Raw genomic sequence first — 13,444 nt, 5'->3', positions numbered from 1 at the left:
CCTAATGGCTTTTGATGATGATGGTGATGACAATGATGTTTCTAATGATGATGATGGAGATGCTAGGTTTACCGATGATATATCTACTTGACACTCTTACCATTTGTCACTTGTGACAAAAAGGGGGTGTAGTTTTGGATATGAGAGTAGTCATTCTTAGGAGGAGAGTTAGTATAGGACCATTTTGTTAGGGGGAGTGTTGTTAGCTGAGGGATATAGTGAGGATTACATGTATCTTTTTCTTTTCTGTATTTTAGATACATTTATTCTTGTACATGAGTCTTGTGACCATTATTGACATACATTGTACTTATTTTCTTTATATGTTGATGTATGTTTCTTTCACCTACCCTTATATGTGTTGTTTCTTTTCTCTCTTTATACATATGGTTCTTATTACTTATATGCAATCTATTATTTCTGTTTCACACAAAGATGTCTTAATGAGTTTTGTTTAAAGTATTTCAGAAATACAGGTTATCAAAGTCTACTTGCCATAAACTCTTTTCTTGCAAAGTTTTTCAAGAGTTTGTGTTAGGATAGATTTTATTGTATTCAACAAGTGAATATGAGTTGAGTGATTTACGACTTCTCTCATATGTTCATTTGTTTGTTGTGGTTTTGTCACGGATTGCCAAAAGGGGAGATTGTTAAGATATATGTGATTCACTTGTTAGGAACATATGTCACTATTTTATGTAATTCGCTAATCTTTTGACAAAATGTACTTTACTTGTATTTGGGTAGATTTAGGATGTGTTTAATACTTCAAGAAACCTTGTTTCAAGATCAAGTACTAAAACCATGCAAGTCTGTCCAAGATTCAAGTTGAGAAAGTGCCTATCATTAAAGCTCGACAGCTAGCCATCTATCGAGCTTAAGAAACTGTTCCAGCCTCGTGGCTTGACAGCTGCTCAACAGCAGCTCGACAGATAGGCATTTGTCGAGGTTTATGAAAAACAGAATTCCAATTCTATTTTGACTCAAATCCATGATTATGTGTTTAGGTTTTCTTTTCTCACAACCCTAGACATATAAAAGAATTATTTTAAGGGCTGTCAAAGTGTTCACAAGTTGCACAAGTGTCGAGCAAAGTTTATTCAAGCAAATTGTGACCAGAGACAGAATTTGCCCTAGTTCATTGTTCTTGTGAAGAAGTTGCTGTATTTGTGCACCATAGGGTTTTGTGACCAAGCATCTTCTTGATCCTCATCGTTGGGATGAACTGAAGAACTTTGCAGCCAACAATCTTCTCTAGTTGGTGATTGAAGTCGCATACTAGGATCCGCGCAATTAGTTAGTCACGTATTGGAAGCCATGCATCAAAAGGAGAAATTGTCACTACAAAACAAGTCCAATTGGGTATTGGGGTAAGGGTTCAATTATAAGTTGGTACAAGGTACTGGGATTCCTTTACTTGTAATCGCTTGTTGTGATAATAGTGGAATTTCGGGAGTGGTGACCTTAAAATCACCTAGTGGGATTTTGCCGTGTTGGTTTTTCCTATTCATAAACAAATCACCATGTCAATTTATTTTCTGTTGCACTTAGTCTAATTGGTGATTTGTTTGTGCTATCAGGCGTTTGCATGTTCATTTGATTAATTATAAAACTTGGCTAATTAATCAATTAATTTATCACAATGGGTCGATTTGTTTTTGGCCTGTCAGTATCTATCCAAAGTATTTAAAGTTATAAGTGTATACAAATTCTTTAAATTATATTAATACATTGAAATAAATGCATCTAACATAAATGCTAAACTTGGATGAGGTGGAAGCCTAAATGAAAAAAATGTCATACAATGCGCCACTTAACAGAACCTCATGCGCTCCCGCATGAGATCTCTGCTTTTATATATATAAAATAATAACATTGATTTGGTCCAATTAGGATTCTATTGCTAAAGTTTCAGAAACTTTAAACGTTGCTCCAATTAAAATTCTACTAGTTTTTATAAATTTGTCACATTTTGAAAGCTCAGGATCTGGTATATTATTATTGTAGGGGCGGTTTTTGGGGCTCAAGCCCAGCAAGTAAGTGGTTCTGGCCCAAAAGACCCTAGACAATGAATTTGTAGAGAGCGGGTTACAGAACTAGGGCTGGACGAAGTGAACTTTAATTAGTTGTATGCCATGCAACAGTCTGAACGTGAGAATATTTCATTTATGTTCACAGGATACCGGTCCGAGGAGACGTATGAGTGCACCTCTTGCTCTGATTAAAGATTACAGAATTCTTTAATCTCTCTATCTCTTTTTTCCCTCTAAATTTTCCGATCCCCCCTTCATGGGGATTTTCTGCTCTTATATAGCCTCATTAAATTGATAAGAGCCTTACATTTGTTAACCATCTTGACCTTCACTTAAGTGCCTGTCCCATCGGACATCCACCTTATCTTTCCGTGAGTTGCATTGGCCAATGTAACACTGTTCGCCCGTCTTCTCCATATTAATGCGGCTGAAAAAGTAGCTTCCTTGCATTTAATGCGGTAGTTGTGATTTCTCCCTGGATGTCTTACATTTTCCTCTTTTTTCCTGCTGTGTGAGGCTCATCCTACTACCCACGTTTGTTTGGGATGGTTCTTCACTGTGGAGGGGGCGCACATTGGGCCCGTATTTGTGTGTTCGAGGAGACATTCCTCCTTGGACGTCTTTTAAATAAGCTGGGCTCAACAGGATTGGGCTAGAAGTCTTTTGGTCCCCCTTTCCCCTTTTGGTCATGGTTGGGCTCCGTGCAGGGCCCAAGGCCCATTGTGGACTTTGGGAATTTTACTCCTACAATTATTATTATTATTATTTTATATAGAAGATCTGATATATATTGAAACTTAAGGGTTAGTTTTGTTACTTTTGAAAGCTCATTAATGGAACTCGTTACACAACTCAGTTTATGAATCGTTTACCAACTTCCATACTTCCTTCGCCAAAAAAAAAAAAAAAAAAAAAAACCTTGCATACCTGGGTAAGAATTTTGATAGACAATTTTATTCTTTATGCAAAGGTTTGTAGAATCATTTACCAACCTACATACTTCCTTCTCAAGAAAAAAATAAAACTTACATATATACTTAGGTAAGAATTTTGATAGACAATTTTATTCTTTATGCTGCTATTTCTTTTCTTCTTTAACTCATATAATACTTTTGTCATTAACCATAATAGCGAGTATAAATGAGCAGTAAATGAGTTTATCATTTAGTGTGTTCACAAAGGAAGAAAGATAAAAAAAAAACAAGGAATGACTGACAGTGATAATGTTCCCCGAAATCTTTTCTTCAAGCTGTTGTCTTTCTCTTCAAAATACTTTGACAACATTGGTTGGAGTGATGTTTTATTTATTCCATTGCATAAATGCTATGTTTGATTTTTCTTACACCCTAACCTACTAAACTTTTTTTTTTTTTTGAGGAAGCTAACCTACTAAACTTGGTATAAGTTTCAAACAGTTAGCGATTGATCGTTATCATCGAAATGACTATGTATTTAGAATTCCTATCAATATTAATTTGTGAATAGGAATGTTGGGTGTAACACTTAAGCCTTTATGAGCAATTTTGGTGGCAATTCATGTTGGCGAGTCGTATTAAGATTGATTTATAGTATACAATCTAAAAGTTCTTATTTGAACTCAACGAAACTCTATCAAAATTTAGAAAAACAAAATCTTTTTTTTTTTTTTGAACAAAAAAAAAAAGGCAAGGACTTCAGGATTTCAATGAATAATTACTAATATAACCATTTAAATTCTTGTAACTCAATTCTCTCTCTCTCTCTCTCTCTCTCTCTCTCTAAAAACACATTTGTATCAAAATGGATTAACCTTGTCTTGACACAAATAACGAACTAGATAATTTTGGGATGATTATGGGTTAAGGAGGTCAACACAAAATTGACCTATTTATTAGTTGTGTAAACTAATTGAACTCGCTTTGACATGAACTCATTTATACTGAACACTAATTTGTAAATAATTGTTTTATGTTCATGGATCATGTTATCCATTGCCATCCATACCCACAAGAGATCAAATGATAAAATTGTTTTATTCTTGCACTTACATTGTTTTCACCTTTTTTTGGGGCCAAAATGAAATGAGACACCATATGGTCAAGGTTAGTTGCACTTTTTGTATTATTGATCTATGAGATTTAAGAATTGTCCAAATTAATGCCTTTATCTTAGTTCTGTTAATTGTAACTAATAAAAAATTATCACATGGTATGTACATTGTTAGGTTCTAAAGACTTAGGAACTTATGTATTTAGAACTCTAATGTGTATTGTTGGTAAACCATGATCAAAACAAGATGTTTAGTCGTATTTAGACTTGCTCAAAGTTGTGTCATTTATGTAAAGTTGGATTCAAGTTGATGCAGAATTAAAAGTGCATTTCGGCCTGGTTCGATTGATCGAAGCTTAGGCTCGATCAATCGAAATTCAAGCAGAATGCGTTTTTCTGTAGAATTCCAACTCATCCCTAATTCATATAAAAAGTTTAGGGTTTTGTGTTTTTGCCCTAGGTATATAAGGTAAACTCTAGCCACATTTTAGTGTTGCTCATATTACTGTTTGTGTAAATCTCTTGTGAGATCTGTGAGGAGTTTTCCTTTACACAAGTTCAGGATTATCAAGAAGGAGATTTCTTCAAGAGCTTGATGATCATTCAGTTACTGCCCTAAGAACTTAAAGAAACACAAGCGGGTGTGCTTGTACTTGTTGGAGAATCCAAGAAAGAAGGAGTCCGTGATCTTGGAGCTTGCACGTGGTCGTGTCAGTAAGTTTCTACTGGTGGGTAGCAATAGGATGTTAGTGGTCTAAGTCCTATTGTAAAACTTTGATTCTTTCATAGTGGATTCAAGTTTTCCTTGAAAATAGCTAGGTTAAATCCTCCCCAAGTTTTTACCGGTTTGTTTTCCTAGGTAATCATATCATTGTGTTATTTATCTTTCTGTTACTATGCATGATATGATTGTTTGATTGTGATAACCTAGATTTGGAATTTGGACTAAGTAATAACTTGGCTAATTACCTAGGTTAATCCAATTGTGTTTTAAGGGGTCTAAAAACTATCATACATGACTACTTCACTAATTTTTTTTTTCTTTTTTTTTTAAATAACACTTGTATAACATATGACTATTTTCAATAGCTAACGAAATAATAGAAGATTGATAGCATAGAGTCTCAGACCCTAACCCCAAGGGACTTTTTGAATTTTTCCTTTCGTTTTATATAGCTTATTATATTTATATATTTTCACTATTTTTTTATTTTATTTTAGAAACAAATTTACATATACACACACAAGAGCACATATACACACACAAGAGAGAATGTATGAGGTTCTAACACAAAAATATACTATAAACTCCACTCAAAAGTCATGGTAACTTTTAAAGAATGAGTAATGTCCTAAATTGCTAAAGAGAGTGTATTTTCTCCGTTTTTATAAACTATGTTCTTTTTGTTTTTTTTTTTTTTAAAAAAAAAAAAACAGTATTCTATGTTCTGTTTTTTGAATGCCCATATGAGATGTATAACTACACGTTGACAACCAATAACTAAACAATAAAATAAAATAAATAGAAAAGTAACAGAATTGTGAAACAATGTGCAAATCAAAGAAGCATTGCCATAGAAAAATTTAGGAGTAAGGACTCTCCCAAGTAGGAGTTTTTTCTCTCTCTTCAGTAAGAGCTCTTTCCTCCCTTAGTTCTTAACTAGGGGTTTTCTCTTTGACTATACTAATCTCTAAGATTAGGCATGGTCAAGACCTAGAGCATTGAAATGGAACAAGCTGTACTAGATGGACTGCAGAATCTGCAGCTCACTAAGGAAGAAGAGGAATGTATCCAGATCACGAACCAAAGCCGTGCTGAGCTTCTAGAGGAATGCTATCTAAGCCTTTTTGGGAAGCTTCAGTCAAGCAGGCAACAGAATCAACGAGCTCTGAAAGGCACTTTGAGAGCTGTTTGGAAAATGGGATCTGACTTGAGGATATTGGAGGTAGGCAATGGTATATTACAATTTAAATTTGGGTCGAGATACCAGATGGAATGGGTAGAGAAAAATGGCCCCTGGAATTTTGACAATAATTTGCTGCTATTGTGTCGATGGAGAAAAGGCCTCTCAGCGGCGAACATTACCTTCACACACTCGCCGTTTTGAGTTCAGGTGTGGGGGCTGCCGTTTGAGTTTATGTCTGAAGAATCATGGAAAGACATCGGAAATAGTATCGGTATTTATGTTGAAACAGATAAGAGGTCAGGGCAAATAGATCAGGCGAAGTTTATGCGAATCCGAGTTGAGTTGCAAATCGACAAACCACTCCGGAGGGGGGGGGGGTACATTAAGAACATGGAAGATGAAAGGGTATGGATAACTTTCAAGTACGAGAGGCTGCCTACTATGTGCTATGTATGTGGAAGAATGGGACATGACGATCGGCACTGCACGCAAGCAACAAATGGAAAGGAAACTGAGTATTAGTATGGGGAGTGGCTTAAAGCAAATGGAAGTTTTAATGGGACTCAGTATAAAGTAAAAACCAAGAAGAATGACAGTGCTGTGTCAAGCGGCGGAAGTGAAGAAATAAGGCAGCCACCCTCGATGGCGGTGATGGGAGATAGCGACTGATAGTGGCGGTGGAGTTCAAAAATCTGGTGGCTTTCAAGAAAGTGGAAAAGCTGGTGACTGGGGTACCCGAGGTGATGATGGGAGGTCAGCATGCCAGGCGGCTTGTCTGTCTCAAAGATGGGATAAGGCTGAAGAGACTTTGCTTAGCTTGGGGAAGGGAGATGTAGCACGTGAGCAAGGGAAGGTGCAGGACACAGCTAAGGCAAAAGGGAAGAATAAAATATGTGGGGATGAAATATCTATAGTGGGCCTACAAAAGGGAAGGAAAAATGGGGATGAGTCGGAGGTGACAAGCCCGTTGAAGCCAAAAGGTGATAAAAGTGAAGAGGCTGTTGTGGGCTATATGGACGTGGGCCAAAGTGAAGAAAGGAAGCCCAATGCAAGGGGAAGTTGGAAGAAACTAGCCAGAGCACAGGGCCTGACTGATAGTAACGTAGTAGCCCAAAAAGAAGAGGAAGTTGGAACAAAAAGGCCTAGGAAAATAGAGAAGCAAGAAGCAGAGGAGGTAAGGAAAAATAAGAAAAAACGTGAGGAAGCTCCAGACAGTGATGTTCTTATGACTATTGAAACGGCGGTGACTGCGAGACAGCACCGCCGGGAGCCATGATTGCTTTATGCTGGAACTGTCGGGGGCTTGGGAACCCCCGATCAGTTGGTGCGTTGCGCGTTTTGGTGCGACGCTGGGATCCCGCAATCGTCTTCTTGTCGGAGACGAAAAGAAAAAATCCAGGAATGCAGAAAGTTAAGGTAAAGATTGGTTTTGAAAATGGGTTTTATGTCAAAGGAAAAGGAAAAGGAGGGGGCTTAGCTATGTTATGGAGAAGAGAGACAGACTTAGAAATTAAGAGCTACTCAAAGCACCATATTGATGCGGTGGTTACAGAGGAAAGCAATGGCTTCAAGTGGAGGATAACTGGTTTTTATGGGCATCCGGAAACTCATCTTAGGAGGGAGTCGTGGAATTTTCTTGATACCTTAAACAACCAATATCATCTGCCTTGGTTATGTTTGGGGGATTTTAATGAGATTCTCTCAAGAGAAGAAAAACAGGGCGGTGCTCAAAGATCATGGCAACAAATGGCAGGTTTCAAAAATGTCATTGATCGATGTGAGTTTAAGGATATGGGGTATCGTGGCTCAAAATACACTTGGTGCAACCAGCAAGAAGGACCAGACATAATTTACATGAGGCTGGATCGTGCTTTTGCAACTGTGGAGTGGCTGCAGTACTTCCACAATATAAAGGTACACCACTTAGTTGATACTACCTCTGATCATACCCCACTTTTACTTACTGAAACTAGTGCTATCTCTCAACAAATGAAACGTAGATTTCACTTTGAAGCTATATGGATAAGGAGGGCTGATTGTAAGGATGTTATTGAGGAGGTTTGGAAGGATGGTTCTTGTAGAGGTACTCCAAATGGGCTATGTGAGGGACTCAAACAGTGTGCTTTAGCTTTGACAGGCTGGAGCAAATCCACTCTTGGGAGAATTCCAAAAAAGATTAAGGAAAAAAAGGAGGCTTTAGGAAGACTAATTGAGCATGATGATGATGGACAGAATGGGGTGGAAATCAATAGGCTTAGAAAGGAGGTTAATGAATTGCTGGATGATGAGGAGGTGTGGTGGCAGCAACGATCAAGGGTACAGTGGCTAGGAGAGGGAGATCGCAATACTAAATACTTTCACCATCGTGCAACGGAAAGGAGGAAAAAGAATACTATCAATGGGTTGTGGAACAAGGATGGATTATGGTGTAGCAACAAGGAAAGTATTGCAGCCACTGCCATAGCATATTTTGAAGACATATATACAACCACCCATCCAGCCAGTGTTGATGAAGTGACAAACTTAATTCCAGCCAAGGTCACCAGGGAGATGAATAGTGATCTAACACGTAATTTTACCTTGGATGAGGTCAAAGCAGCTCTCCAACAAATGCACCCTACAAAAGCCCCCGGCCCGGATGGTATGTCAGCTATTTTTTATCAAAAATACTGGGATATTGTTGGTTATGATGTTGCTAATATGGTTATTAATGTGCTTAATTCCAATGCTCCTTTTGTTGAAATAAATAGAACAACATTGCTCTTGTGCCAAAAGTTAAGAACCCATCCAGGATGACAGAGTTTCGTCCCATAAGTCTCAGTAATGTGGCTTATAAGTTGATATCTAAAGTTCTTGCAAACCGCCTCAAAGTAGTTCTCCCTCATCTTATATCAGAAAATCAAAGTGCCTTCTTGGCAGAGCGCCTCATTACAGACAATATACTAGTGGCTTTTGAGTTAATGCATTATCTGGATCATAAGAAGAGTGGGAAGGATGGTTATATGGCAATTAAACTGGACATGAGTAAGGCCTACGACAGAGTAGAGTGGATTTTTGTAGAAAAAGTCATGAGGAGGTTGGGCTTCCATGAGAGGTGGGTGGACTGGATTTTGAGGTGTATTACTACGGTATCTTATTCTATCCTAATTAATGGTGAAAGTCATGGGTGCATCACACCATCGAGGGGGTTAAGGCAGGGAGACCCTTTATCGTCATACCTTTTTTTGCTATGTACGGAGGCTTTTTCAGCGATGATTGTGGAAGCAAATGACAACCAAAGGCTTAGTGGCATTTCAATATGTAGGGGAAGCCCAAAAATCTCCCATCTGTTCTTCGCAGACGATAGTTTACTATTTTGCAAGGCAGAAAGGCAAGAGAGCCAAACATTGGTGGAGATTCTAGAGCAGTATGAGATGGCTTCGGGGCAAAAAATTAATGCAGACAAGTGTTCAATCTGTTTCAGCCCAAATACAACACCTGATACAAAAAGGGAGGTTTTGTGCACTCTTGGCTCTATGCAAGACACAAGGCATGGGAAATACCTTGGCCTCCCTTCTATAATTGGGAAGTCAAAAAACCAGGTCTTTGCAGAAATAAAGGAGAAGGTGGGGAAAAAACTATCGGGTTGGAAAGAAAAAATGCTCTCTTTGGGTGGCAAGGAGATCTTAATTAAAGCGGTGGCTCAAGCTATCCCGACATATACGATGAGCTGTTTTTTGCTTCCGAAAGGTCTATGTGAGGATTTGGAACAAATGATGAGGAACTTCTGGTGGGGCCAAAAGAACCAAGAAGCAAAGATGGCGTGGGTGGGGTGGAAGAAAATGTGTAAGTCTAAACTACAAGGAGGAATGGGCTTTCGCAATCTTAAGGCTTTCAACCTAGCTATGCTAGCTAAGCAGGGGTAGCGGCTCCTTACCAACCCAAGCTCCTTAGTGGCTCGGCTTTATAGAGCCAAATATCACCCTGCAGGTGACATCCTTGGTGCAAAGCTTGGATGTAATCCCTCGTATGCCTGGCGAAGTATCTACAACAGCTTGGAAGTAATAAGGAAAGGCACTAGATGGAGAGTTGGAAATGGGAAAACGATCCACATTTGGGAGGATAAGTGGCTTCCTAACCCCACTACTTATAGAGTTTGCTCTCCCCAAAGAGACATAGATGATTTCCCAATGGTCTCATCTCTCATAGACGAGGACACAAAGCGATGGAAGGCAGATTGGGTAAGGGCACTTTTCTACCCTTTTGAGGCAGATACTATACTTATAATATCACTCAGTTACAGCTTACCGAATGATAGTATAATCTGGTTGGGCAACAAGAGGGGTGTGTTTATGGTTAAAAGTGCATACTATGTAGCTTTGCCTTTGGTTGAAGAACCGGATTTGGGTGGATGCTCGGATGGCGACTATAGAGCCCCACTTTGGAGGAAAATGTGGCACCTTAAGCTTCCGGCCAAAGTGAGAATTTTTGCTTGGCGAGCTTGTGTGAATGGACTGCCGACACGCATGAATATGGTGACAAGAGGTATTGATGTTGATGCTTCCTGCCCTCTATGTGGAAAGGAGGGAGAGAGTACAAAACATGCTATTCTCTATTGTAAAAAAATTTGTGATGTTTGGTGGTTTTGGCAGTCTTGCCCAATCAATCTCTTGGCTGAAACAAATGTAGTGAATGTGGCATTGCGAATTATGGAAGCTGGAACTTGCCATGACTTGGAAATATTTTTTGTCACAGCGTGGTCGATTTGGTACAACCAGAATAGGGTGGCTCATGAGGCACAAGGTTCCCCCTCAATTCATATCTGGGGTACTGCACAGCGAGCCCTTAATGACTATAATGTTGCTACAGCTGTCAAGTTACTTCGGCAGCAACCTCCGGAGGTTGGGTGGAATGCACCTCCATCGGGTCTGCATAAGATAAATGTGGATGGTGCAACATCTGAAGATGGCAGACCCTCTGGTGTGGGAGTGGTAATTTGAGATTGTAGAGGTATGGTTGTGGCAGCAAGTGCAAAGATTCTGCCTGCACAATATAGCGTGGAAGTCACCGAAGCATTAGCAGTGGAGCAGGGGATTCTGCTAGCTCAACAGATGATGCTCAAGCAAGTTATTATTGAGTCTGACTCGCTTTTGATCGTTGATGCTATCTCCTCAAACTCGCCCCATGGAGAGTTGCAGCCCATTGTTCAAGGGATACTTCTGCTGTCCTCTTTCTTTGATGTTTGGAAAGTCAAGCACTTGAAAAGGGAATACAACAAAGTGGCTCATGAATTAGCAAAGCTGGCTAGAGAAACTAGGATGTCACAGACCTGGATTGAAATGGAGCCTCCTATGGTTCAACAACTTTGCCAAATTGATAGGGCTAAATGTTAGGTCTGCTTGTGTTTAATGCCTGATTTTGTTGTACTCCAATTTCTGAAGTGTTTAATGAATTTCAAGTGAAGTTTCACTTTCAAAAAAAGAAAAATTTAGGAGTAACTAGGCGTGGAAAGATATTCAAAAAACACCAAAAGGATGGAAATGTTTCTGTTACTTACCTCTGCCTCCTATACAAAGCAAAGAAGTGTACCACAGAAAATCGCAGGATGTAGCAACGAGACTTGCAGAGCACTTTGATTGATGATCGATTTTAAGTGTAATTAAGGAAGAATTGAAAGGATGATGGAGAACGAGCAAGTGGATGTTTTTTTATAAGAGTGTAAATGCCTTAAGAAAGAAAATGAAAAAGTAAAGGTATCCAATTCTTGCTTGGCCATTTTGATAATGAATCAATGGTGATTTATTTATTAATAAGCATCCGTACCTTTCCTTAAACATCAATCTCAAGGGAAAGCAAGCCCAGATTCACTTTTGTTAGGGTTATGTATTGTATGTATTGGCAAACCGAGTTCAAAACATTGTCGAATTGTACTTCTTGATGATTCAATTTGAAGTTTAGTTTGAAGATCAATATGAAGACTATAGAATTGCATCAAAAATTGCTTAAGAAAGTTGTTGTAACTGCTAGCTCAATTTTAGGCTTAAAAATTGAACGTATTTTTCTCTCTCTCACTTTGGCGTCTTCGTAGCCTGTACTGGTCACCGATAACATCCTTGATAAGAAAACAATTTCAAATATATTAGAAAGTTGAAGATAAATATTTCACATACAAAAGCAAATTGAAAAACAAATTAAAAACACAAAGAACATGTTTGCAATCCCAGGATAACACAAAAGCACACAGCCTTGTTCCAGAGGACCACAAGCTAACTACCAAGAAAATAATGGTAACAAGAATTGAAATTGAAATTAAATAGTCAAATCAATGAGCATCAACGGAGAATTCAACCTTTGTTCTTAACCAGTCAAAATATAATAAAAAGCTTTGAGGCAATTGCCAATGTCCCAAGCAAAATTGAAGGCAAATACTACTAAGAATAATAAATTTTAAATTAACGAAACCCAAAATGCAACACACTTAAAACAAATCCAAGTTCGTACTTAATAAATTCTAATTCCAAGTCAATCAGTCAAGATTCACTAAAGGCGATCAATCAACACCATAGCTTGACCTATTGAGATTTGTCAAAATCTTATTCAATCTCAATCAACCGTCATTTATCTAAAGTTTCGTGCCTCCAAAGCCAAGCTATATATGAAAACCTAGAAAACATGATTAGAGTCTTTTTTGGAGATCCGTGCATTGTGCATCTTGGGTTTTTTTTTTTTTTTTTTTGGGGGGAGCAAATGTGCATCTTGGGTTAGGTTATCCCAAGCTCCCTCAAAGCATTATCTAGAGATCAAGTTTGAAGAACACTGAAGATCTGGTGATTGATTGACGTTGTCGCATTTAGATACTTTCAACCAATTGGAAGAAAGCTTCAAGTGGGTACTTGAAGTCATGAGCAAGAAGTTCATGTGCAACGAAATTCTTATAAAGAAGAGTTTATAGATTGGGAGATTCATTGGGTAATGTCAGTAAGTATTATAGGTGGTATCAGATTAGAATATGATCAATCTATTTTGTAAAAATTCAATTTTATATACTGAATTTGTTTTACGCAATATTGTGTTTGTTTACATTAACTAATGCTATAAGCATGATTGGACTAATTAAGTCACTTGGCTTAATAATTGGTTAATTGGCGCTGCCAAGGCACGGTCGGCTAAATGGTAGAGCAAAAGATGTGGTCACCTAAGGTCTCAAGTTAAAAAAAGGCCCCAAAATTTTAACCAAAATGATTATTTATAATCAATAAATAAAATAATATTTTTTTACTGGATGAAAAAAAAATAAAAAAGAGAGAAAAATGCAACGTCCACAATATTTTTCACAACACTTTTACAACTAATGCTAAGTTAATCAATAAATAAAATAATATTTTTTTACTGGATGAAAAAAAAAATAAAAAAGAGAGAAAAATGCAACGTCCACAATATTTTTCACAACACTTTTACAACTAATGCTAAGTAGCAGGTTGCTATAGCCTGTTATTG

The sequence above is a fragment of the Quercus robur genome, chromosome 7 (assembly GCF_932294415.1).
Source record: "Quercus robur chromosome 7, dhQueRobu3.1, whole genome shotgun sequence".
NCBI lineage: Eukaryota > Viridiplantae > Streptophyta > Magnoliopsida > Fagales > Fagaceae > Quercus > Quercus robur.
Note: the sequence above shows the minus strand (reverse complement) of the source record.